This window comes from Castor canadensis, chromosome 5, assembly GCF_047511655.1.
Source record: "Castor canadensis chromosome 5, mCasCan1.hap1v2, whole genome shotgun sequence".
Taxonomy (NCBI): domain Eukaryota; kingdom Metazoa; phylum Chordata; class Mammalia; order Rodentia; family Castoridae; genus Castor; species Castor canadensis.
In genome coordinates, this window is record NC_133390.1 from 173,120,759 (window position 1) to 173,147,975 (window position 27,217).

Sequence of the window (27,217 nt, forward strand, 5' to 3'; positions counted from 1 at the left end):
CATGAAGGTGTTTATTGATCTAACATGTTGTTGCAAAGAGCACCCTCCTGCTGCCTTCCCTGTGCACCTAAAAGTGAGACTGGTGGGATGCCAGCAAGGTGACTTTTTGGGGGACAACTTTCCCCAGGAAGGAAGGCATGTGCTACAAAGAGAATGAAATACAGCAGTCCAAGTGAAGGACTGGGTCCTGGTAAGGCTTTTGTGCTGACCCTGGCTGCATCTCCGGAAGGTTCCCTTGATCACTTGCCGAATCTTTGGAATGGTCTGTGAGTAACAGGTGAGGGAGGCATTTGGGTTGCCTTCGTGTGCAATGGTGTATCCTCCCTTAAAAGGGCTATGGTGCATGTTATCTACTGCCATCAGCCCACTCCCTGGCCCCAGTCTTGCTGAAAACATATCAGTATTTTTGTATTTTTGCTGTGTTGTAGTTCAGTGCAAAGATTATAAAATGTCACCTTAATAACTAAGATTTCTGGGTTAAGTGTGAGAGGTACCCAGCCATAAGTGCTGTTGGACAGTTCCCTAAATAATTCAGGAAGATCTTATGGCTCCATAAAATGAATGACTTCCATTCTTGCGCCTTTCTCCCCTCCTGTATATCATCAGAAGGGGATAAACAGGGTCTCCATTTGGTCACAAGTGATAAAAATCTGCCACACGTAGCTTAAGCAGAACAAAAAGCGTTTATTTTAAAAATATTTGGTGTTTCACTGGGAGCAGAGTGGTAAGGCAACTATGCTTTAGGATGGGACTTCCTTCCGCCTTTCATTTCTGCACGTCAGGACAGCTGCAGGAAAGTGCTCTAAGCACGATGGCTTTACAGTCTTTTGGTTGATATCTGCTCCCCGCAGTTAGCTAAAGGTGTCAGTTATTTGCTCCAACAATTTGCAAGCAGATTCCAAATCTGAGTATTTACTAACCATGGGCATAATTTTGATGAGGACCTGGCTTTAGCCTTTTAGGTCCCCAACCTCTTGTCTGGAAAATATTCTGGAAGCAGAGGTAGTAGCTGTCCAGCACAGGGGTTGGCAAACTTCATCTGTAAGGAACCAGATAGCACATTGCTTACTCATTGTGGGCCATATGGTCTCTGTCACAAATAATCAACTCTGTCCCATTGCAAATGCAGCCATAGACAGTACATAAATGAATTAGTTTTGGTCTATTCCAATAAACTTTATGGACTGAATTTGAAATTTCACATTATGTTCATATGTCAAGAAGTATTCTTTTGAGGTTTTTCAACTATTCAAAAGTATAAAAAACAAAAATACTTTCTTAGCTCACGGACCATACCTAACCAGGTGATGGGCTGGAATTGGCCAGAAGTCAGGTTTACTGGCCCTCATGCTTCAGCATATCTCTGATGACAGTAAAGTGACTAAGAATCAGCCAAAGCAGCAAGCAGTCTCAGAACCCCTCACAAATCAGGTTGGGGACAACTTTGTGACAGGATGATTCTGCTGTTATTTTCTCAGATGACTTTAAAAAGGAGTGACTACCAGGTGTGGCGGCTCATGTCTGTAACCTGAGCTACTCCAGAGGAAGAGATGGCAAGGATGGCTGTCCCAGACCAGCCCAGGCAAAAAGTTAGCAAGATCCCATCTCGCTAAAAAAAATGCTGGGTGTAGTGGTGCACACCTGTCATCTAGCTACAGGGGAGGAATAAATAAGAGGATTGCTTAAAGAAGGACCCTATCTCACAACCAAAGCAAAAAAGGCTGAAAGTGTAGCTCCAATAGTAAAGCACTTGTCTAGAAAGTGCAAGGTCCTGAGTTCAAACCCCAGTACTGCAAATAAATAAATGAAAATAAATAAAAAGGAGTGTTGCCTGGTGCCTTCTGCAGACCATGGTATAGATACCAGAACATTCTTAATGGTGCTCGAGACCTTTCCCCACTTCCAGCCATTGTCCAGTACTTACCTACGTGTCACAAGTCATATAATCCCCTTCAAAACACGACTCTGCTATTTCAAACTTTGAGCAAAATCATCCTCCAGCCATCTGTGTTTGGTCTCTATTCTTTGATGTGCAGCCCACCATCCAATCTCTGACTTCTTTGTTGTTTCCACGCTGTCTTCATGAATATTCTTCATTGTGCTGTCTGAAAGATAGCTTCTACCATGGTTTCCCATTGCACTTTACTTTAAAATAGGTTTGAGACTCCCTCTGGGCCTACTTTTGCGGTTTGGGCACCCAGAACAAAAATTCTAAACCACCACAGAATAGTCCTCTTGCTAACAAAGCCTTTTCCTAAGTCTGCCTTTGATGGGCCATGTCCCTGTTGAAATTGTTTAAAAGGGATTCAAAATGTGTGTGCAGAAACTGAACCGTTTACTCCTGTGAACAAAATAAACAAACAAAAATCAACTGTCTGAGAAAATATAAGTGACGATAATAGTATCAATTCCAAACAGCACAGGTAGAAATAAACTTCGTGTCCACCTCATTAATCAAATATTGGCAACTTCATCTGGTTCAATCTAATTCGAAATAAATTATATATAACTTAACAGCACCTGATAAATTATTTTCCTTTGCTGGAGGTTGCTTTGTTCAATTTCCAGACCACACGATAGAGCTCCTGACAATACCTAAGTTTTTGTGTTTGAAAGAGAGGGAAAGAATCAGAGAGACAAAGAGATGAGTTTCTCCTGGCCTAGAAAAGGAATTCTGAGGAGCTCCTACTCCTTGACCAGTCACTGTGATTGGGGTAGGGATGGGCCAAGTCACCAATAAAGGAGTTTCCAAGAGTCCACTCCTATAGATGTGACTAGAGTGGAAATCAGGATAGTTGTCACAGAGACAATCCAATTGTCATTCCTTACAGATGTGATTCTTAGAGCTGCTATTCCGTTGCTTTATTATGTCTCTGTATGAGCCCTGGAATAAAGGAGTAATATCCAAACTATTTAACATCAGGCACCCATCATTTACAACAGACCAGGTTATGAACACTTGTCTCAACCATGCCAGAACACACCTTGGTAAGACAGGAAGGGGACCCTTAATAAATATGAATGTCACCACTCCCTCCAGAATGGTTCTTTTATGGACCTGGACGAAGAGCAAGGGCTTATAGAATTAGCAGGCCTATGTAGCAATTAAAATATAGACAGGTAGTTGGCACAACTTTGCAGTTTATTGTTCTGCCTGTGGGTACCTGTTGCCTGGTGAGGCATGGAGTGTCTGTCTTCACCAGGTGAGTCTTGTCAATCTCTTCAAAGACAGGTCAAGGATGAGTGAAGAGCCCATAGTCAGAACATTTTCCTATGTATCTGCTTTTAAAAGGAGTGGCCAGAAATACCTTAGAGCTCAAAGCAAGGATCCTCGGGGCAGAAATTTCAGTGTCATAACTATATAGCTTTTCACCACAGGAATGACATCATTGGTCTCCTTTCTTCTTAGCCCAAAGAAGTTGAGGAAGTCTGTGTGCAAGGACTCTTCACATTCATCAACCATGGCAGTCCTTGCTCCCACGAGTGACACTACCTGAGTCTTCTTTCCTCTGCTAATAGAATGGGGACACCTGGCCACAATAGGTCCAGCGCGTAAGATGGAGCAATAAATGAATGAATCCTGGAATTTTTCCTCTACCCTAGCTCAAAATGTCTTGAGCCTTGGGTCTGTTTCTCCTAGTAGACAGCCAACTAGCTCTTGACTGGTAAGAAAACGGAACAGAATCTCTGCTGTGGGAAGGGATAGCATTCAATCTGTCCCACTATGCTGGTGTGTTACGCCTCCCATGTGAAGGAAGGACAAGGGGGGATTTACGCCTGTAGGACAAAACAAAAGGCTGGAAACTACTGAACTAGCTAATCTAACAGACAAATGTGTGCTATCACACTAAAGCATATCGAGATGTTCTACTTTCATGGTTTCCTGCAAGACTATAATAACTATTTATTAAGCCAAATTGCGTACAAGGAACTGCAATGTTCAGCTTGGAGAAGAGAAGGTGGGGAAGGAGGAGGGGCCCTGGGCACAGGAGGAACATATAGGTGCTGCCTCCCAGTCTCTGAAGCAGGTCACACACCAAGAAGTTAGAGATCCAGATGAGCTAAGATACCCAACGACTTTCCATTGCCTGACGACAAAATCCAAAACTCATCAGGATTATAAAATTCTAAATATTTGGTTCTCAAATTATCTGACATTAGTCACCTGGGGATCTTTCCAAAGTATGTTAACACCTGGGCCCACCGTGTGCCAACTCCTAAGACGGGGAACTGAGCACCTGCACGTTGTTGCACAGAGAACCCCCAGCTCTGTTCTCTAGGCTCATTTCTCCCTCCCCACACTCGCTTCCCTGTTTCACTGGAGCTCTTGCCCCACTGGCCTGCTTTCTGTTCCTAGAATGTTCCAAGCTCACTCCAGCTTCAGGCTTCTGCTTTTTTCTGGTTCCTGTGCTGGAGAGAGTCTTCTTTCCTCTTTTCTTCTTCTTCTCCTCTTTCTCACCAATCTCACTCTCCCTCCCTCTCCCTGTCTCTCTTTTTCTTCTTTCTTCCTTCTTCCCTCCTTCCTTTCTTTGTTGTTTGGTTTTGATTTTTGTTTTTTGAGATAGAGTCTCGCTATGTAACCCACACTGGTCTTAGACTCACAGTCCTCGTGCCTCTGCCTCCTGAGTGCTGAGATTACAGACATGTACCAGTGCTACCAGCCAAGTGTCTTCTTTTTTGGTTGAAGCTGGCTCATTAATTCAGAAAGCCTCCTCTTGGTCAGGTCTTCCCTGACCTTCTACTAGTTTCCCAGGGCTGCTATAACAAAGTATCACAAACTTGGTGGCTTAACACAACAGAAATTTATTGTCTCACACTTTTTGGAGTCTTGAAGTTCAAAATCAAGGTGTTGGCAGGCCATGCTTGTCCCATGTCTTTCTATTAGCTTCTGATGGTGTCAGCACTCTGTGAAGTCCACTGGCTTGTTGATGTCACTGCCCCATCATCACTTGGCACTCTCCCTGGGCCTCTCAATGTGATACCCACTTTGTACGTGTGTCTTCTCCCCTTCTTACAAGGACACAAATCACATTTGATAAGAACCTACTCTAACAGAATCATTTTATCTGATTACATCCATAAAGACCCTGTTTGCATAGGATGTCACATTCTTAGGCACTGGGGGGTTAGGACTTCCATGCATTTGGGGGGTACACAACTCAACCATACCACCAAACATCCATGAAGTACCCCCACTACACTCTCTTTAATCCTTATCACCTCCTCTATCTTGGTGATGTCTGAAATAATCCTGTTTATCAGCTTATAAACTTGTGTGGATGATGAAAACAGGCTAATGATCAAAGAACAACAAGGCAGACTTCACCACGCAGCTTCTGTATCATTAGGGTCCACTGGATATGAAGTAAGTTGCTTTGTTGAGGTGATGAGTTCCATTGTTGGGGGCACTCATACCAAGCCTGGGCAACAGAGGAGAGGGACAATGAAGAGTGGTCCCTTGTGAGTTCAGGACCATTCCGGAACTACACACCGAATGACCACTAAGGGCAACCCTTCAACCTTGAAGGTCTATGCATCTGTCCTGCAGCAGAGCCTCTTAGAGTCTTGCACTGTCTCTAGGAAGCACCTCTAAGGGTGGAAACTCACTCCAGGCAGGTCTAAGTTTCCCTTCAGGCTTCTGGCAGATGAAATCTCATACTTCTCAAGCCATAGTATGCTCATAGCCTCTTTTGCATCTTCTAAGTTCATTCTTTGTTCGTTTTTCTTTTATGAATCTGTGTATGTTACATTGTACATAGTCTCACCATGGCATTTCCATACATATATAGAATGTTCTGTGATTGTGTTCACCCCTCTACTACTCTTTCTTATTCTCCCCTCCTCCCTCCCCCTTTTCCCTTCCCCTGTAGTTTGAATTTCTTCTTTATGTATTCTTATGTTCTCTTGGCCCATTCAATCTAAGGGGGGAAGAAAGAAAGGGGATTTTCAATATCCATTTGGGGTCCCTTTAATGTCTTCACTGAGTGCGTTATCGGGAGACATTGCAGTAAGTTGGGCCTGTCTTAAGAAAGGCGCACCTTCTCTGTTGAAAGCTCTCGCTGCTGAGGGACTCACCGTTACCAGAGCAGTCAACTTTGATTTGTGTATCAATAATGTCGTGTCAGTAGCCAGAGGGAATGGCAACAAGGCATTCTGGATGCTTTTATTGGTGCTTTTGCTGAGGATTATTTCAAATTAACTTCAGTCTCTTGGAAGACACTGCACAGAAGAGTGCTATTTCCCATTTGTAAACAAAATGGTGAATAATTGTGGGAGAAAAACTAAGAGGGGCTGATTTTGAGGAAATGTCACATCCGCAGATCTTAATTTTCTCCCAGCACTATTGTCCTATTCTTCCTTTCCTGTCACCTCTGTCCTCCCAGGTATAATACCAAATAGAACCTGGTTATGGGGCAATTGGTGGCTTCACAGTCACTCAACAGACTAACTAGAGACTCCTCTGTCACCCCTGTAACCATGAGAAGGTTTGGGAGGATGGGAGAAGCTACCGGAAGGTAGATTCAGTAGATGTTTTTAATCATAGTACACAATTTAAAAGTGTTTTGTATATGATGGCAAAGGCAGAATTATGGTATAAATTCCAGAATATACTTAAAAGCAAAGGGATAAATATTAAAATTACCTCTTATTTTATCACTCAAGATAGCTACCATTTTCTGGGCACCGGTGGCTCGTGTCTATAATTCTAGCTACTCAGGAGGGTCTAAGTTCAAAGCTAGCCTGCGTAAATAGTTTGGAGACCCTATCTCGAAAATATCCAACACAAAAAAGGCTAGTGGAGGGGCTCAAGTGGTAAGAGCACCTGCCTAGCAAGCATGAGGCCCAGTATTGAAAAAAAAAAGATATCCATCATTCACCCTTTGAGTCCCTGTCTCGCCCTGTGTGTGTGTGTGTCTGTGTGTCTGTGTCTGTGTGTCTGTGTGACACAGGGCAGGAATGGGAAGCTTTTTGTCTAAGTGAACAGATAGTGAGCATTCCTGCCTTTGTGTCAACTCCTCTCTGCAGCTACAGGACAAAGTCAGCCATAGAAAATGAGGACAGAATGGCCATTGCTGGGTCCCAGCACAACTGTCCACACAAATAGGTGCTGGCCACAAGCTGCCCTAGGGCCATAGTTTAGCAGCTCTTAACACAGGATGGAGTCTTTGCATGTCATTAATATTTTTCACACCACTTTTAAAGATATCACAAAGTGCCATTGCACTGATGGACCAGAGTTGCAAGCTAATTCATTGTTGTTCAACATTTCAGTGGCCTTAGGTTTCCAATATTACAAATAATGCAGTGACGAACATCTTTGTGGCCTAATATTCCCTGCTTCCTTCCTTCACATAAATTCAAATATCTTTGGCAAAATGAAGGTGTATACAAAGCCCACATCAAGGTGCACTTTGCTAACAGTGAACACTTGTAGTCTACTTTTTACCTCTGGGCAATTCTTTCTTTCTTTTTTTTTTGGTCAGTTCTACGGTTTGAACTCAGGGCCTTGCACTTGCTAAGGAAATGCCCTAGCACTTGAACCATGCCCCTCAGCCCTTTTTGCTTTAGTTGTTTTTCAGGTTGGGTCTCTTGTTTTGTTTAGTCTAGCCTTGGACCTTGATTCTGGCTTATTGATTGAGATGGGGTTTCGCCAACTTTTTGTCTAGGCTGGCCTAGAACTGTGATACTTCCAGTCTCTTCCTCCAGAATAGCTGGGATTACAGGCATGAGACAATGCTCTTGGTGAGACAATTCTTTCTTGATGATTTCCTAGTGTTGCCTGTAAATTCCACTTTTAGTATTCTTAGGGACTCATAAACTAACCCTAATAATTATCATAGAGAGACAGGACAGCTGTTGCTAACACAGGGATTTTTTTCTTCTTCTTAAATAGTTTCCCTGGCTAGAACCTCTAGTAAAATAATGAGAACAAGTAGTAAGAGTGACAATCTTTCTTATTAGTGTGTATTAGCTGTATAAAATAATGAGTTTCATTGTGACATTTTCACACATGCATATAATATCCTTTGATCATAAACACCTCTATTTACCCTTTCATCCCCTCCCTCCCCCTGCTCCCATTCTCTTCCCTACAGTCCCCCTTCTGCTCTCCTCTACTTTCATGTCTTTTCCCCCTGGCTTCTTGTGCTAAATGTGACAATCTCTGTCTCTTCCATTTTCCTGTAAATGACCCGATTTCATTCCTCTTTATGATTGAATAATAGACCATTGTGTATGCATATCCATTTTATTTTATCCATGCATCGGTTGCAGGGCACCTGGGCTGATTCCATAGCTGGGCTATTGTGAAGAGTTCTGTGATAACCATGGATGTGCAGGTGTCTCTATTGTGTGCTGACTTTCATTCCTTTGGTTATACACCCAGGGGAAATTTTATCTCAGTTTTGTGTGTGTGCGTGTGTGCGTGTGGTGCTGGGGATCAAATCCAGGGCCTGTGCATGCTAGGCAAGCACTCTGTCACTGAACTATGTCGCAAGCCCTTAACACAGTGTTTTCAATTTCTTCTTGCATCATGAACATCAAATTTCATGAATCTGATGAAGACAAGGACTATTCTCTGAAGGAAAATGCATACACCAAAAAATTCTGCATATAATTTCAGGGGATTCAAAGAGCACTTGAACAGTGAGGCTCATGCCAAAAAAAAAAAAACACAGCCAGTCACCATGGAAATGCATTTTCCTGGAAACATGGGCCCGAATTCAATAAGATCTCACATCTAACACAGTGGATGCTGACTTTCTTCATCTAAATTCTCTAAGTCCTCTAAGTTTTCTGTCTAAAAGCTCTAATACCATGAGTGTCATGAAGTGAAAGAAGAAGGAAGAAGGAAGGTAGAGGAAGGAGAAGGGTCAGACAAATTAGGAAGAAACAGAAGGAAGGACAGGAAACAGGGGAAGGGGAAATGAGGAGCCAAACCCTTGGTTTTGTCACCATTTCAGAAGTAGATTGGAGGACAAATAACAAAAGACACCCAAGTTCCTGAGCGAACTCCAGTCCTCTTTCCAAAATGGCTGTCCTCAATGCCATCCCCACCATCAGAGCGGGAGGGAGGGCTCTTTTTCCTCCACACCACCCACACCCTTACCGGGTCTCCTACTGCTTTCCTACACAGCCTTTCTCACAGGAGTGCAGCAACCTCCCCTCGTGGCTTGAATTTGCATTTCCCTGATGACTTACAGTGTTCAGCATTTTTTCATAAATTTGCTGGCCGTTTGCACCTCCTCCTTTGAGAAATGTCTGTTCAGACCCTTTGCACAGTTTTTAATCCTGTGATTTTCTTTCTTGCTATTGAGCTGAGTTCTTTATAGAGTTTGCATGAAGTCTATCAGAAGTATCTTAACATCATCGTCTTCTAAGCCATGCCATGCATGTATTTCCTCTTGTTTATATCTCTTTAATCTCTCTCCAGTATTTCATAGTTTTCAGTGTACAGTTCCTGAATATAGCGTATTAAATTTATTCTTTCAGGTTTCATGGATTTTTATGCTATTGTAAATCATACTTTTAAAGTAGCATTTACCAATTGTTTGTTGATAGCATACAGAAATGCAACTGATTTTTGCTCGTTAACCTTGTTGTGTATGACGTGGATACATTCATTTGGAAGTTCTAATCACTTTTTTGTACAATTCTTCAAACTTTTATAGTCATAATCATCCTGTCTGCAAATGCTGTTCAGGAATTTTCCTTTCCTACCAGTATGACTTTTATTGCTTCCCCTTACTTTTATTGCTTTCCCTAACACCTTAGGAAAATCTTAGCAGAGGTAACAAGATCAGACAACACTGCTTTATCCTTGATCCTAAGGAGAAAGTATTCAGTCCTTCATGACTAAGTATGAGTAGTGCTTCTTCTGAACCTGTTTGGTAGATGATGGTTTTTTTTTTTTTTCCTTTTATATGGTGAGTTACATTAATAAATTTTCCATTTCTGGGATTAAGCCCTACTTGATCATGTAGTATGGCTTTGTATATATAATGATAGATTCCATTTGAAAACATTTGTGAAGAACGTTCATGTTTATGTTAGTGTGATATTAATCTGTAGGGTTACTTTTTTCTTGTAATAGCTGTCTGCTCTTGGTACCGTGCACTGATGTTCTAAAAAAAATGAGGTGACAATTGTTCTTGCCTCTTTTTTCTGAGTGTGTGTAGTAGTGGTGGTATTTATTCCCCAAATATTTTACAGAACTTATAAGCAAAATCATCTGAGCCTGGAGTTTTCTTCATGAAGGTTTTTAATTACAGATTCAAGTTCTCTAATAGATTTAGGGCTACTCTGATTCTTCTATCTCTTCTTATGCCAATTTAGGTAATTTGTGTCTTTCAAGAAATTTGTCCACTTACTCCAAATTGTCAAATTGATTGGCATAACTTTATTCATAAAATTCTCTTATTATCTATTTAATGTCTGAAGGGTCTGCAGGGATTTCCTCTCTTAAAATCCCGGGACTGGTAATTCATTTCTGTCCTCTGTGATTAATCTAGCAAGAGGTTTACTGATTTTATGATATTTTCCAAGAATCCAAGTCTCCATCTCTAGCTGTGTGTTCTGTCAGGTTTGCTTGGTGCACACCACACTTGTAGGATTGGCCTTCCCTCTTAATGAGCAAATCATTGTGTCAATATACAAGGCCTTTCTCTGTCCTTCAAGGGTCAGTTTCAGGTGATGCGAATTGACTCACTCCAGTTTTTTTCTTTTTCTAACTCCATTTGCTGTATATCTTCATCCATTTCTTGACTTTGGACTTGCCTGAATCTTTACATTTTCAGGGCATTTCTTGTAGTCATACAGTTTTACCTTTTACCTCTAACATGTCATTGGGGGTCTTTAGATCACTTATAGTGCAAGAAATTATTGCTATGTAAGCCTTAAATCCACCATTTGCTTTTTATTTTCCTACTTCTCCAAGCTCCACCCTCCCCTCCTTTTAACTCCTTTCCTGCCTTCTGTTAGGTGAATTATACTTTTTAACCCTTTCATTATTCTTGTGTTGGCTTCTTATCTATACTTGTTTTATTTTTGAGGTAATTCTAGGTTTTAATATGGATCTTCAAATGATGACAACAAACCTTCAAGTAATAATACATTACTGATCATAAGAAGAACCTTGAAACACTATGAACTCCATTTCTTTCCCTCTGTGTCCTGTGCTAATGCCATCTGTAAGGAGCAGTTCCCTGCGGAGACGGACTCGAGATGCCTTGCCGTTATTGACTCAGCCTGGGATTCCTGGGCCTCTTCTTCCTGGCTGGCAGAGAAGTCATGAGGCACAGGTTTAGAAAAAGATGGAAAGGTGGGCTTGTTTCTTCATTTATCTGCAACTAGATTACAATTGACCTGGAATGACTTTTTAAAACTTAATGCTCTTCTTATATTAATAAATACTCCCAGTGTGACACCTGACAATAGTCTTAGTATTAAAGACTGGAATAGGAAAGGTGCAGCTGATACTCCTACCATGGAGAAGCAAGAACTGTGTTTTCCTCTCACTCTTATGGAACTGTGTGTGTGTTCAGTGCTGAAACTCAAACTCAAGGCCTCACACTTGGTAAGCAGGAGCTTTACCACCTGGGCCACACCCCAGCTCTTTATTTTCAGATAGGGCTTCCTTGTTGACCTCAGATGTGACTGTCTTACCTCCACCTCCTGTGTAGCAGGGCTTACAGAAAGGTACCACTATACCCATCTTTTTTGGCAAGAGGGTCTCACTAACTTGTTGCCTGGATTGGCCTCCAACAGCAATCCTCTGGATCTCTGCCTCCTGGGTAGCTTGGAGTATAAGTGTGAAGCACTATGCCCGGCCTCTTAGAGCACTTTAAAAAGTACCTTTCCAACCTTCTACTTTGAACTCTTCTCTGGTAAATGGGGAGCAGTTTTCATTTCTGGGCCTCAGGAGACATTTCTGATTGTTACATAAAGGGGTGGAACTCCTCTCCTTGCTACATACCAGACACTGCCCTAAAAAAATCCACACACAGAGCTCACTAAAGGCTCTCAAAGACTTTTCAATAGGTATTATAATTATGGAATTAAAATTACATGGTTGCTGAGGCCAGAAACCCTTCTCAAACAGTCATTAGACTGAAAACTTTTACTGACATAAGGACTTAGATGCTGAGAAAAGGCAGCCAGGACTTGAATCCTGGGCTCTGTCACTTACTAACCCTGTGACATTGAGCAAGTTATTAAAACTCTTGCACCTCATTTTTGAATGTAGTGTTTGGGATTGAATCCAGGGCTTCAGGAATGCTAGGCAAGCCCTCTAACCACTGAGCCACACTCCCAGCTCAGCACCTCGGTTTTGAAGCTGGTGTAGTTAGGGAGCTTGAGCCTCATTGGATTGTTATGATGACTAAAAGAGGTAACATGCAGAAAGCACTCAAAACACAGCTGGTCCACAGTAACTCTCATTGTATATTACTTAGCACAATTGCTATTATTCTTCTGGTTGTGTTTGCTGTTATTATTATAAATATTCAAGCAGTAAATATGCTTAAATAAGTTCTAAGAGTTCTAAGTATTTCATCTCTCTCTCTCTCTCTCTCTTTCTCTGTCTCAGCTTTTATTTCCTCTGTGTTTTCTTTCTCAGTCAGACTCTTCTCAAATCTCGACAATCAGCCATGAACACTCCATGCTCACATCCTAGGAGCTTAGAAAAGCAAAATCTGGAAGTAGCTCTGGTTGGCTGAGTTTGTGTTGTCCCTCAGCACACAGCTGTCTGGGGCCAGCGGAGTGTGGTAACCTGACTGTCTACTGCTGGGCCTGGGGGGAGCTCAAATCCCCCCACACCACGTAGACCAGCAGTAAGAAAGACTAAGGTCCCTGAAAGAGAAAAGGGGACATTGTTTCACCAAGAGAGAGAGGGCTGTCTGGGCAAAGAAAAGTGAGAGCTCTACAGTTCTTCCCATTTTCCAGAAAAGATGAAGTCATTTTCAAAGGGAGGCAAAGCTATACGTATGAGACTAAAAAGTCAAACCCAGACTTCTAAATATTCACAAATGATTCAGTGTTGATAACCCCGAATTAAGAGATGAAAAAGAAAATAACAGCACTGACACAGGCGCTGACAGGTTTTGATAAGTTAAGATCTCTCTGCCTAGACAATCCCTTTGAACACTGGACTTCAAGAACAATAAGAGAGAGCTTTAAGAAGACTTCTAGTCTCTGCTAAGGGACTTGAGAAGATGGATAAAGGTAACTTTAATTTTCTGTAAGTAAATCTATGTACTTAATATAAGTCACAAGAAATGCTATCACTTTTTTTTTGAACTGGAAGATCTAATTTTAAAGTTCAATTAAAATATATCAATAAGAACAGTCAGAAAAATTCTGGAACACATTCTAAAATGAAAATGATTAAAATCTGGTGGTACCAATGCAGAATAAAACTGATAAATGCAATAGAACTGAGTCCAGAAAGGGAAAGGAATAAACATGGAACTTTATTAGTGGCAGAATAGTATTTAAAACTAGCTTGGAAAGATTCAATACTGATGTTAAGGCCTCTAAGTGTCAATTTGAACAAAAGGGACTCCACCTCCTGCACTATTCTAACACCTAGAGCAGATTTTCATGCATTTCAATGTAAAGTATTAAAAATGAACCTGTTATTTACTGGAAAATACCAAGGAACTTTTCTCATAGTCACAAGACAGAATGGCTCTTCTAAAGAAACAACACAAAATCCAGATGCTTTAAAAGATTCATGAATTCGCCTATAAATACTGCTGTGGATTGAATTCTGCCCTGCAAAAAATGTATGCTCAAGTTCTCAGGCCCAGAACCTGTGAATGACACGTAATTTGGAAAGATGCTAGATGTCATCAAATTCAGATGAATTTGCACTAGATTAGGGTCATCCCTAAATCCCATGACTTATGTGCTTATAAGAGGATGGAAAAGGCTGGGGTGCAGCTTAGTGATAGAGCACTTGCCTATCATGTGTGAGGAAAAAAGAAAAAAAGAAGACGAAGAGGGAAATTATAGATGTAGTCATTCATAGTTATTCAGGGAAGAAGGTCAAGTGATGACAAAGACAGAGGTTAGCGTGATGCCACCACAAACCAAGGGACACCAAGGATTGCTGGAGCCAACAAAACCTGGAAGAGACAGGGATGTACGGTTCCCGAGAGTTTTTGTAGGGAACACAGCCCACTCAACACCTTGACTTTGGACTTCTAGCCCCATAACCATAAAAGAATGTTTCTATTGCTTTCAGTCACAATATTTGTGGTGATTTATGACATTAGCCCTAAGAAACTAACATAAATATACAACAAGAATTTGCGCGGGCAAAACACACCAAAAACAAAGTTAAAAAGCAAATGGGGAAGATGGTGAGAAAGGACTAGTCTCCTCAACGTGTAAAGACTTCTGTAAATCAGCATAGTTTAAAAAGCTACTGCTTAGTAGAAAATTTAGTTCTCTGACAAATTCTTACTGCTTTGTTGAGAGAATTAAGGGAAATAAGTTATGTGTAAGCTAAGTCAGGTGGTTATCTAGCTAGTGACCTTGGATCATTCTTTTATTCCCTCTGAGACGATCCATAGCATTTACCACGCTCTTCCTCTTTTCCTTAGCAGCTAACGTGAATTTTACTGAAGATTCTGAGTGAAGAGAGAGAAGACTGACATCCCACATCATGTAGCAAACATCACCTAAAAAATTGCCTTTCAAACACCTGTCTGTTCTTTCCCCAAGGTTCCACTCTGGGCACTGATGTCTTCTACTTCTCTTTCTAGCCTATAATTCCCACCCAGCCTCTCAGATACTTTTTCTCTTTCTTCTGGTAATTGAGCTCAGAATTTGTATACTCTGGCCAGAAAAACAAAAGCCGTGCAGTTAGCTAGTTCCTTCTTTACAGAGCAGCAGGGAACGACCATTATGTGTCTATGGAGTCTCATCCACCTGGTCACTTTGTCTTTTCTTGAAGCTCCCGATCCAAGGAAGAAGGAGAAACTTCGTCCCCCAGATGACCACAGATGTCAAGACAGAACAGTCAGGGTTAGCTCCATGGGTGTGCCATCCGGAAAGTGGCACAGAGATGGACCCACTGCTGGATTTCATGCTCCTGCCACCATCTTGAAATTCTCAACACTCACTGGACAAGAGGCTCCCCGTTTACCTTTGCACTGAGCTTTACAAAGTTCCTAGTCAATCCTGACAAAGCTTCTATTCAATAAATGACAGCAATGGATGATGACTCCCGGCACAAATGCTTTGTGTTCTTCTGAGTGCTCCAAGAGATGGCATCTCCAAGCTTGATAGTCTAAGGAAAAAGCAAATGGGGAAGAGGGGGGAAAGTTAGCTGCATGAACTCCAAAGCCAGGAAAGCTGGCACCATTGCCTTCAGCAAGATGCTATCTGACATCTCTTGGCTGAGTGTGTCCTTTTGTGGGGTGATTAAACAGCAAATATCTCCGAGTAGCGTAATGTTTATTAGACGTTTCTGTTAGGGCAGCTTGTGTTTTCCCTGTGTTCTGTTTCCATATTCAACTGTGTACAATTTGTTGATTTAAATAAAATTTAAAATAAGCCGTGCTGCTTGAGAAGCTGCTGACAGGGCCTCGAAGAAAACTTTCAAAGATTTTTTTATTAGGAAACAATTCTGTTTCTGTGTCATGTTTTTCTGCCTCATGCCTCTCCCCCACCCCCTCTCTGTTCTTAGCACCCAAGGACAGCAGCCTGGAAACCAAGATTATTATTTTTTGAATGTTCATCTGGCTCTGGAATGCTTCTACCCAAAACCCAAGCATTCACTCATCCATCCCATTCCTGGGTTAATAGAGGAGAGGAAGAGTCTGTTTGGGACGAGGTCATGTTCATTTCATGCAGAACTCACTTAGTTCTAAGTGTTGAATGTTTGAAGTTCCAATCATACATTCACTCATTATTTTAATCAACCAAATACTTAACTGATGACAAAGTATGGAGAAGTGAATACTTGTGTATGTCACAGATGTTTACACGTCCCTTTAAAATAGAAACACTCGTGATCTTAAACAAGTCATTTGTCCCTCTACCCATGCCCTAGAGAAACCTTCACACTTCACACATGGACACTAGGAAGTGTGTAAGAACGTACATCTTTTTCTTTGGGAGTCATGTGACAAGAAGCAAACTGCCTGTCCACCAGCAAAGCGATGGAAGACGGTAGCAACAGGGCAGTGATGCAGAAGAATGCCATGCGTTTCTGTAACCTACAGGGACAAACTCTCACTGTAAACTCTTAAGGGAAAAAGACAAGTTGCAGAAACACGGCACACCATACAAAGCCATTTTTTAACAACCCAAAGACTGTAAAAACCCAAACCAATGTTTCGTATTCTCTGTAGAAGCATTCCTGTGCATGAAAATCCACAGGCAAAGGTTTGTAATAAAAAGCATCAAATTACTACAAAGACTGAAAGAGCAGGGGTGGAGAGATGCAAAAAGCCACTTCATTTGTATTTGTTATATCATATTTTTAATGAAACTGTATACATTTATTATTGTTTGATTGAAAATTAGTATTTTTAGCTGATACAAAAGTGTGCTGTGGAAGTTCAAGGTGTTGATATTATCTGAGAGGTCGTCCTCACCACATTGGCTTTCTGTATCTTTATTCTAGTATGTTTTTCCTGCAGAATTTCTGAAGCATCTTGGAGACTATTGTGTAAGCCATGACCACAGGGACAAAAGCCCACTGCTGGAGGATGAGCCCGACATGGGCTTCGGCACGCTATGATGCCACGGCAGAGTCCACGGACCTCAGAACACTTCAGCTTCTGCGATTCTTTACAAAATGTGGTCCAAAGACCACTGCATTGGACCCAAAGAAACAGAATTCACAAACAAGGAGAATAAGAGTCAGTAACTTAAGAAGCTTCCAGCAAAACTGCTGCACACCAAGAGTTCTCAATTCTTCCCCAGCGGGGAGAATTATCAGCGCAAATGCCATTTCTCAGAGTTTCCCTGCTCCCTGCCATATTATCCTTTTTGTGTTTCTCTTAGGATAGTCATTGCCTTACTAATTTGTTTACTTGCTTATCTTTCTGCCTCAGAAAACTCCCCATGTCATCGAGGTCCTTGTCGTCTTGGTTTGGCACATCCCAGCCCTCAGCTGCATGCCTGGCACATGTGTCCAATAAATGCCCAAACACGCAAGTAGTTTCAGACACCATCCACACGCCTGGTGAGTGTACCAAGCTGAGTGATGCCTCCTTTCCTGCCCCCCTCCAGCTGGAGGCCCCTGTACTGACATCTTACCACCTGTTTCTCTAACTGAAATCTGATCCAAAACGGATAATTGTGCACATCTTGGAATTGTCACTTACTGAGGGTCCCCTTATGTGCCCCCAGCTTTGAAGAATTTTGCCTTGTTAGTGTTCTTATTCTATTAATATTGCTGCATTAAAAAGTGCAACTCTTAGTGTCACAAATCACCATTTTCATGTGTTCTCAGACTGTGCATGAGAGGACTCTGGACAGGGCACAAGGGAAAGCTTTGCTCTGCTTTGTAACATCCAGGTTTCCCCTGGGCAAACTGGAGTACTGGGGGCAACTTGACCACTGAGAGCTGACATGATCCAGTGTCTTCTCGCACGTGACTGCTGGTTAATGCTGGCTCGTGGTGGGGCCTTCATTGCTGGTGGCAGTAATAGCCACGTGTGTCTTCTCCACAATGCTGCTTGGGCTTCCTTTCAGCATGGTGACCTTGGAGTACAAGAAATTCTTACACAGTGGCTCTGGGCCCCATGTGTGAATGCCTCATCTTACCAAGGTAAAAGCTCCATTAACTTTCAGGTTCTCCACTCAAAAGACATACAGGATCACCTCCATACCATTCAGTTGCTAAAAGTGTCACAAGACTGCACAAGTCCAAGGGAAGGAAAATTGCTCCACTTCTGGATGGAGGCAGTGGGCACATTATAAAAACACAGAGACTGCATCTTTGGAAATTACCATCTGCCACACAGTTCTAATAATTCTGTGAATAAATGTGAATAATTCATTTTATAGGTGAGGGAGAAGGTAGAGGGAACACCTAATTCACCCAAAGTCAAGCAGCTCAATGGTAAATGGCTGAACAAGGATCGAAACGCAGGTCTGTTGTCCCCAGATCTTCCTTTCCCACACTGCACTCCTTTCACACTAGGTAAAGATTGTATGTGTGGGTTTCATCCTACCTTCATTGTTTATCCGGGAGACATATCCGGATCCCAAATGTAGCCTAATGTGCAGGCTGCATGGTCTTGTAATTTACAGGTTGCATTACTGGTGCAATATCCTGGCCCTCTGTAGTTAATAGATAGCCATGGAAATGAGTTTTTTTCTGAAGGACCAGGGAAATTGTTCTTAAGAGACCAGAGTTTGAGCAGAGTTTGCAACTTCAGGATGACAGCTGACCTGTAGCAATCGTTGACTGGTGAGAAATGATCTTCCATCTGTGTGACACAATTATTTGGGTAGTTACCACAAAAGCCCTTAAATGGCCCCTTTTCAATCAGAAAATAGGAAATAAGCTGAGGGGGAAAAAATAGCTAAATTTAAATGTAGCCGTTTGCATTGTTTTGCCCTTAGATGGATGGTAGGTCTTTCTCATTATTCACTGAGCAAAGACATGTTACCAAGAGTGATTTGGCAACTTGTGAAGATAAATCACAACCAGGATGGCTGCTGTCACTGTCACATTGAGAACGTGACTCTGGGGGCTGACAGAGTGTGGGAGGAAGTACATGCATGGGCCTTGCTGGTGCAAAGTGAGAGAGCAGAAGGAGGACCTGGAGAAAGGAAAACAGAAGGAAAGCAATAAAAATTCCATGACTCTCCCAATGTGGTTCCCAAGTGCCATGCTTTGAGAGAACTAATGTTTTTGTGAGTCCCCAACAGGTCAGGAGGAAGACAGATGGCAGGTTACTGAAGCAGGAGGGGAGGGAGGTGATGAATTTAACCGCCAACAAAAAGAAAACAGACTCCATGTGTAGCTCAGAAGACAGAATAAAGCATCCAGGTACTCTAGGAATCTGAAGAGACTTATATTTTCCAAATAGTTTTAGATGAAATCATTGACACATGATGCAAAGCTGGGATTCTCCCAAATTATCTTTGTTTACTCTGTTTCTATAACCATAACTTTTGTGCTGCTAAAAGCAACATTTTCTAATAGTACAAATTTTAGGAAATACAATAAAGCATAGAGAAACCCATAATCATTCCATTCAGGGGTATCCAGTTAAGATATTTTGTTATATAGCCTTTCAGTTTTCCCTTGAGTAAATATGCATATATGTAAACCCTAATGCTGTCTGACCTACAAGTTTTCTTCTCACATATCAGGGACTTCTTTCTGTGTCAATAAGTAGATCTTTACATAGTCATTTTATCAGATGCATAGTTTTTCCATTGAAGTACTATTTAACCAGTCTACTGTAACAGAATATTTGGGGCTGGGAATTTTTTTCTTATTGCAAATAGTAGTGCAAGAAGATCCTCACACAGATACCTTTGTATATGTTTGCTCTGGATGTATTTCTCAAAGTGTTTCTTTTAGAAAATTGAGGTATATAATTAAGGAAATTTATGCATACTGTTAAATTATTACCTTGTTAAGTTGTACCAAGAATCAAGTAAGGTTGAAGCTAAAAATTAATGGAACTTGCATATTGTTTCCTTCCTTTCTCTTCCTCCATTTCCCCTTCCATGCTTCTTTTTCTCTTCAAGAGTTAGTAATTGCTATTGTGGAGGAGTTAATTTCACTCAAGGAATTTACAGACTAGGGTAGAGGTTGTGAAAACATGGCCCTTGAGCCAATCCAGTCTACCATCTTGTTTTGTTTGACCCATGAGCTAAGAATAGTGTTTATATTTTTAAATGGTTAAAACAATCAAAAGAAAGATACTATGTTGGGCTACACAAAATTATAATACAATTTAAATTTTAGAGCTCATAAAGTTTTATTTAAACACAACCATTTCCACTCATTTACATTTTCTGTGATGGTTTTCACCTAAACTGGTAAAGTTGAGAAGTTGGGACAAAGACCATATGACCCACAAAGTACAACATAATTACTATCTGGTTCCTTTACAAAAAAGTCTCTGGACACTCTAGACAAGTGGAAGTTGTGTTTTTAACTCTCAGAGAAAGCCAGGGACTCCCCTAGGAAAGGTTAGGGATGAGGGGGTTAAATGGTGTCCTAGGTTCAAATTCCAACTCAGTCACTCACAAATTGTCGGACCTTAAACTGGTTGTTAAAAGTCCCTATTCTCAAACATCCTCATCTGAATAATAGAAAGAACAACACATACTGTTGACAGCCAGTGTTGCCATTAGGACCAAATAAAATAAGATGTAAAAGGTGTTTAGTGCCTGGTACATAGTAAAATACCTTTGATGCTGTTGGCTCTTCAGTTCCAGAAATTTCATCTACAATTTGTTCCAATGTCTATAATTCTGGAGTTTTAACTTATTCTGTTATTCTTTTTTATCTTTAAATAAGTTTTGGTAATAGACACAAATGTTGCCAATATCACCAAAGTGAGATGTGAACTTTGAGAAGGTTCCCTCCCCAAATCCATTGTTTCTCTTCTATGATGGAAGTACCTCTTCATTTACTGATTCCTTCATATAGGATGTGTGTTAGAGTAACTTTCTTCTGAGTCTCAGGGAGGAGGAAACAGTGAAATGTACTCAACAGGGAGGTAGCTGGTCTCACTGAAGGCCATTGACCCTTCTCTTGAGTCAGGGGAGAACAAAAATAGAGCCCAGAAGCCATAGGACACAATCCCAGCTCCCAGTGCTGCCAAATCTGAAGGGTTTTCATTTAAGATGCTCTTCCTCATTAACCATTCTACATGTGGCCCTAGCCAGGCAGTTTTTGGACATGGAGAAGTCAGAAAGGTTGTCTCTTTAGCTTGACCCTTCCTCAGCTGGGTCCTGAGCCTCAGACCTACACAGGACATGGTGGGCGACAGAGACTGGAAGACACAGAAGGTGTTGAGACAAGGTTCTGTATCCCTGCATCTCCCATCTGCTCTCATTCAAGCACTACATCTCTGAGATGTTGCCCTGAACACCTTCTCTGAAGGAGATCCACTGTTCTTCTCTAAAATAGCCTTCAAAGCAAAGGAAGGAAGGAAGGAAAGAGAGAGGGAGGGATGGAGGGAAGGAAGAAGGGAACACTTCACACAAGCCATTTCTTGGACTGCAATGCCCTTCCTTCCTGCCTCCCCCACTCACTCCTTCCCTGACTGCTTCCTATCTCCCTTCAGGTTTGGGCTGGTAAACTCCACTCTCCAGGAGGCTCCCAGGCTGTGACCCCACCTGAGGGCACGTCGCTGCAGCTCTGAAAGCCCTCTTGCCACACACTCTTCATCATCCCACTGACCCCACTTGTTGTTCTTTCTGGACTAATTTCTCTCCTGGTTAGAACTGGCAGCAGAGCCCAGCACAATGGCTGACCCATAGTAGGGGCACAGGTGATGTCCATTCAACAAACGAATAGCATTGCATACTTGAGTTTCACTATTATATTACCAAATATCCACAAAGCAGCCCCCATCTTTTAACTCTGACAATGAAGTATGAATTTTTCATTAAACAGTTTCAGAACTAACGTTCCCACTGGCTAACACCTTCATTGGAAAGGACGAATAGAAAGAGGGCCACAAGCATCGCTAGACAATTAAAAAGAAAATAAATATGTTCTATGGATGAATATATTACAAGAAACAACACCAGACTCTAGAGAAAAGTGAATTAAAATTCTAGAGGGAGATGATTTTTCCTTCTCTAATTTGCCAAAATCAAAAGAGTTGGTAATGCCTTTTACGAGTGAGGTCTTACGGCTTATGAGCGAGGGGAATGTAGATTGAGCAGTCTCCACGTGGGGCAGTGGGAGGCTATTTATCACCCATGCCAGAGCACTCACCCTCAGCCCCAGTTCACCCACTTCTAGGTCTGGTCCCTCCCATGTGTATGCCATGACACAATTTCAAGGTTATTGAGTACAGAGCTGTTGGTAAGAGCAAAAGTTGGAAACTTCCTAAATGCCTCTAGATTTGGGACATTTAATGAATAATTTATGCCCTCACTGTATATTGGAATTCATTTTATTTCTTTCAAAAAGACAGACAAAGCTCTTTATTAAATAATATGGAATATTCCCAAGATAAAAAATTTATGCACTATATTATCATTGGTATTTTTAAAAAGACAGAAAAGGGGTGTATATGTGTGTGTGCTTAAGTGTGGGTGCACTTGTTTGTACAGACACAAAGCCACAGATTAATAAGCAACTGGGGGGGGCGGTGAAGCACAGCCTAGGAAGGCTTTTCACTCTGAATAACTTAATGATTTTGACATTAGAACGGTGTGACTATATTATCAAGTCAAGCATTGGGTGGGGTGGGGGACACAGAAGACAAATAAAGGGAGGAAGAGAGGAGAGAGAAAGAGAGAGCGAGTACAATCTGGGGATACGAGGTTAAATATTTTCCATTTCGTGTTCTCTCTCTTCCTCAGTGGTAAGAAAAGTATGGGAATAAGAGCAGAGAGCCCTAGCCCCGCCTCTCCCCTCTTCCCTGATCTCCTGCACTCTCTGATGGCTCTGTAATCATTATGGAGAGCTGGGTTCCAGCCTCCAAGCCTCTTCTTCCAGGACTCAAGAGACAGAGCCCGCCACTGCCATCCCCAAAGCAGCCGGCTGGGGCCACCTTGCCAGTGTGTCTTCAGATGTACCCCCGGTTCCTGGGGAGGGCTTGGTCGGGAATGTTGACTGCTGAAGCGGTGACTGTCATAGCTCACTTCAGCAGAAAGGATTAGACTGTCCTGAATATGTCAATCAGATATCAAAGATAAATGAAGTTTGAAAAAAATAAAATGTACGATTTATTTTTAAAAAATAGTCTTTGGGAGACACCCAGAATGCACTTTGAAAAATCTAAGGGAAATATGTCAGGAAAACAAATCCGCACTCTGCTGCCCAACTTTAATTTTTCACTGATAACATTCCAGCAGGCTGCAGCCCAGCCAATAAATAAAGATCCCCCATCCTTAATGGTCTCCGATTTCCATTTGCTGTGATGGAGGGCCTTGCCTGAGATGTGCCTGCCCCTGCATTTCGGCTCTGTCTACCGCCCCTTTGCAGGTCCCTTGGGTGTTAATGAGCTGGCATGGTCCTCAGGACTTTACCCAAGGACATCCTCTCCCTGCTGTGGCTCCAGGAGCAGCAGCAGCCCGAGGAGTCTACAGAGCTGCCTTGGCATTGCTCTCTGGTTGAGCTTGGTGATGTTTGGGGTTTTAATTCACTTTACTAAAATTGCCTTCCATTCACTTGGTGACAGGTAGTTATTTGTTTTCAGGGTTCCATCTGACATTTATTGTTAGCGCAAAACACTAATAATAATAATTAGTGCCTTTTTAGAGTTGTCTGGGGTTTTCTTGCTGCAGCATTGTTACTATAAAACACCCTGATGCTTTGCTGTATATAAGATAGTATGATGATATTTAAACGTAACAAAGGAGTTTATTATACTCAGGCCAGATTGCAGTATCTCTAAGCCCCCTCCCCGTGAGCAAGCAAAGACTTCATATCCCTTAAACTCGTCTGCAATGCTAATACCTATCTATTTCAAAAAAGGAAGAGACAGAGAGGAAAGCTTCAGCCAGTCAGGCATGCATTGGCTTTTTCTTAACAACAAGCAAGCAAATCGAGGATTCAGGCTCTCGAGCTCTGCTCTTCCATATGGTGGCCATTCACTGTATGTCTCCATATATATTTTATAGAATTGAAATTAAATGTATGAAATATTCCATTCCTCTCTTGCACAAGCCTCTTTCCGAGTGTTTGATAGCCACATGAGGCTCAGGCCACCAAACTCAACCACACACCTGCAAAAAAACATGTTCAGTGCTGTGGGAAGTTCCATTGAACAACACTGTTTTAGAACCTCCATACTGTTCTAGAACCTTGATACTTAAAAGTGATCCAAGGCTCAGCGGCACTGCCATGAGATGTGATTTTCTTTGGAAAGACAGTCTTCTGCTGGGCGCAGTGGCTCAAGCCTATAATTCTAGCTACTTGGGAGGCAGAGACTGGGAGAATCAAGGTTCAAGGCCAACCCAGGCAAATGTTAGCAAGACTCCATCCTAAGTTCCATGATGTGCCTATCATCACAGCTATGGGAGAAATATAAATAGGAAGTTCTCTGTCCAGGTGACCCAGGCAAAAATGCAAGACCCCATCTCAAGAATAACTGAAAGCAAAAAGAGCTAGAGGCATGGCTGAAGTGGTAGAGCACCTGCATAGCAAGTGTGAGGCCCTGATTTCAAACCCCAATACAGCCAAAGAAGAAGGAGGAGGAGGAGGAGAGGGAGGAGAGGGAGGGAAGGAGGAAGGAAGGGAGGAATGAAGGAAGGAAAGGAGGGAGTAAGGGAGGGAGGGAGGAAGGAAGGAAGGAAGAAAGGAAATACAGTCTCCTGATTCTCAATCCCAGACCTAGTAGCGCTGTTCCCAAGGGACACATTAGTGTTTGAAACACACTGAGAATCTGGAACAAGGAGCAGAAAGCTTTCTACAGATGCCCAGAAGTAAATATTTTGGGCTTTGTAGACCAAACAGTATCCATTGCAACTACTCAGGTCTGGTGTTGCTGGCAAGGCAACCACAGACAATGTGTAAATGAATGTGTGTGACCTCGTTCCAATAAAGCTTTATTTAAAAAAAACAGGTTGCAGGCTATATTTGGTCCATAGCCCATCTTTTGCTGAACTCTGATCTAGATATCCTTTGGGTCTCCTTATGAATAGTGTTGGCACTGTCTATTCCCACTGTTGGATCTCAACAGCAAAGCATCTCTGATGGAGCATATTGGCCTGTGAGAGGAAACGTGCATTTCTGGCACCTCTCTGATGGCTTTTCTCTGTCCCTGGTTTCTAAAGAAAATGAACCATCTGGGCCAATAGATCTTAATGATAACAAGAAGGAGTGTGAACAGAGTTGAGTCTGCTCTGCAAAATGACACAGTCAATAAGGAAAGAAAAAAGACCAGGCTGCTTTTTGTCTCCATGAGCTCGATCCAGGTGGACAAAATGTGGGGAGACATCTGGGCTTTGTCATAAAACTTCCAGGGTCAATTCCAAGTTCTGACATGCACTTGACTCATCAGAGCCAGAGTTCAATAGAGCAGGGAAGAGGTGGACAGGCCAACAGGTCTGGCCTGGCCTCAGCTCACATGGAATATGTCCACATAAAAGAGAACACACCTGCTCAACTCAGTCTGTCCAGTCCTGAGGGATGTGGTCCATGCGTGCAGTACTTGTGCAGATCTCGTCCGTCTGATAAGTGGCTCCCCTTGTACATGGGAAGGAGGAAAGGACACTCTTCTCAACTCTCTGAAAGACTTAGTGCTTCCTTTCTAGGAAAGTCTAGGTGGGAAGGCTGGAGAAGAGAAACTTTTCTGATTTACTGCTGGTGGAATATCTCAAAGCCCCCACCAGATTCAGAATCCCTGCCGTAGGTATATGACACACTCTACTGGTCATTGTAAATTCAAATTCTGTGGCCCAGGATCATGAGAGTGAGAAGTAGAAAGGTGAAATCAAGGAAAAAGACAACTTGTTTCCGTTCCTACCAAGTTCTGGATGAAAGACAAGTCTTCAGTCTACACCCGGCAGGCTATCAAGCCTAAAACTGAGACCATCTGCAATTAGTCTCTCAGCATTCACATTTCAGATCGGTCACTTGTTAACTCTGTGACCTTCAGCTAATCACAAAACGTCTCACGCCTCACTCTCCCCATCTGAAATATGAAATATAAATGCTGTCTACCTGCTGTTATGGTGAAGGAGAAATGAGACCATAGATATCAACCAAGAGGTACACACCGTGCCCAAGAGAAATGCCTAGTTAGCAGCTGCTAAAAACTAATGTCATATGACCCCTAAATAACCTCATAAGGTAGGAGTTAAATTTGTATTTTATAGGCGATGAAACCGAGGCCCAGAGCGGTGAAACAATCCAGAGGTAGCAAGTGGGCTCCTTGGATCTGACGAAGGCCTTTCTGCACCCTATGACTTCTTTCTCTCTAGCTGTGCCATTCATTCTGGACAACCACTTAAAGTTGATTTTGGAGTATTCATGTCTCCATCCTAACTTCCCATTGACCCAATGCTTAGTTTAGACTTGCCATGTTATCTCAAAAGCCTCTGCACAGAGCAGCCCACTCGGGGTGCTTGCTATGAGCAGCAACAGAACAGCCCCAAGTTAGTTGTAGCAGAATCCCTGGCTCTCTATCAAAGGAATGAAGGTCTCCAGTCCAAAGATTGTCTTCTCATCAAAATCACTCAGAAAGTTTCCTCTTTCCTACCTACCTTCTATGAATTCATCATTTTATCCAGAAAAGCCATTATTTATGAGAATAGACCTCAACTTGTATTTGGTGCTAAAAATTATGAAACTGAAGCTTAAAAATACATAATTGCCTTAAAGTAAAGAGTAGAGGAAAAATGAAAATGTATACCAAGTTTGAAAGGTCAATACATCTGTGATTCAACAATTCAACTGTTCAAAATACCATTTAGAAATAATCAGAGAAGTTACACTGGCAAGGCTATTCATTATTTTGAAACTAACCACAAAAGGCCAGGCATAGTCATGCACATCTGTAATCCCAGACACTCAAGATGCAGAGATCTTGAGGATCAGGGTCCAAGGATTGCCCAGGCAAGAACCTAGTGAGACTCCATTTCAACAAGGAAACTGGGTGAGTTGTTTCACTCTTGTAATCCCAGTTTCACAGGAAGCATTCCTTAGGTTATCACAGTTCAAGGGCTATGCCAGGCAATAGCGCAAGACCCTATGGAAAAATAACTAAAGCAAAAAAGGCTTGGGAAGGGGCACAGCTCAAATGGTAGTGAGCACAAGGCTGTAAGTTCAAACCTCAATACTGCCCAAATAAAATAAAATAATAAATGGCAATCTAAACTTTCATCACTTGGAAGTTAGAGGAATAAACTCAGGATGGTGATTTGTTGGATGCTACCTGGCCATGAAGAAGGTGGGGGAGACCCCTGTGGCTGGCTTCACGGCCATCTCTTAATGGAAATGGTGAAATCGTAATAACTTCTTAGTCTTATGTGTTCACTTTCTCCCCACAGCTAATGCATCAGCAGCCCCCATCAGCCCTATGTCCACTGTCATCCTCCAAGT

General features: G+C 42.1%; 1 long non-coding RNA gene across 1 annotated transcript; it reads left to right on the plus strand.

The window, feature by feature from the left end:
* Nucleotides 1-85: 85 nt before the first annotated feature.
* Nucleotides 86-15,231, plus strand: LOC141423148 (uncharacterized). The gene is made up of 4 exons (XR_012447797.1): nt 86-277; nt 3,410-3,665; nt 11,062-11,320; nt 14,960-15,231. It is a non-coding gene; the product is annotated as an uncharacterized lncRNA (long non-coding RNA).
* The last annotated feature ends 11,986 nt before the right edge of the window (nt 15,232-27,217 follow it).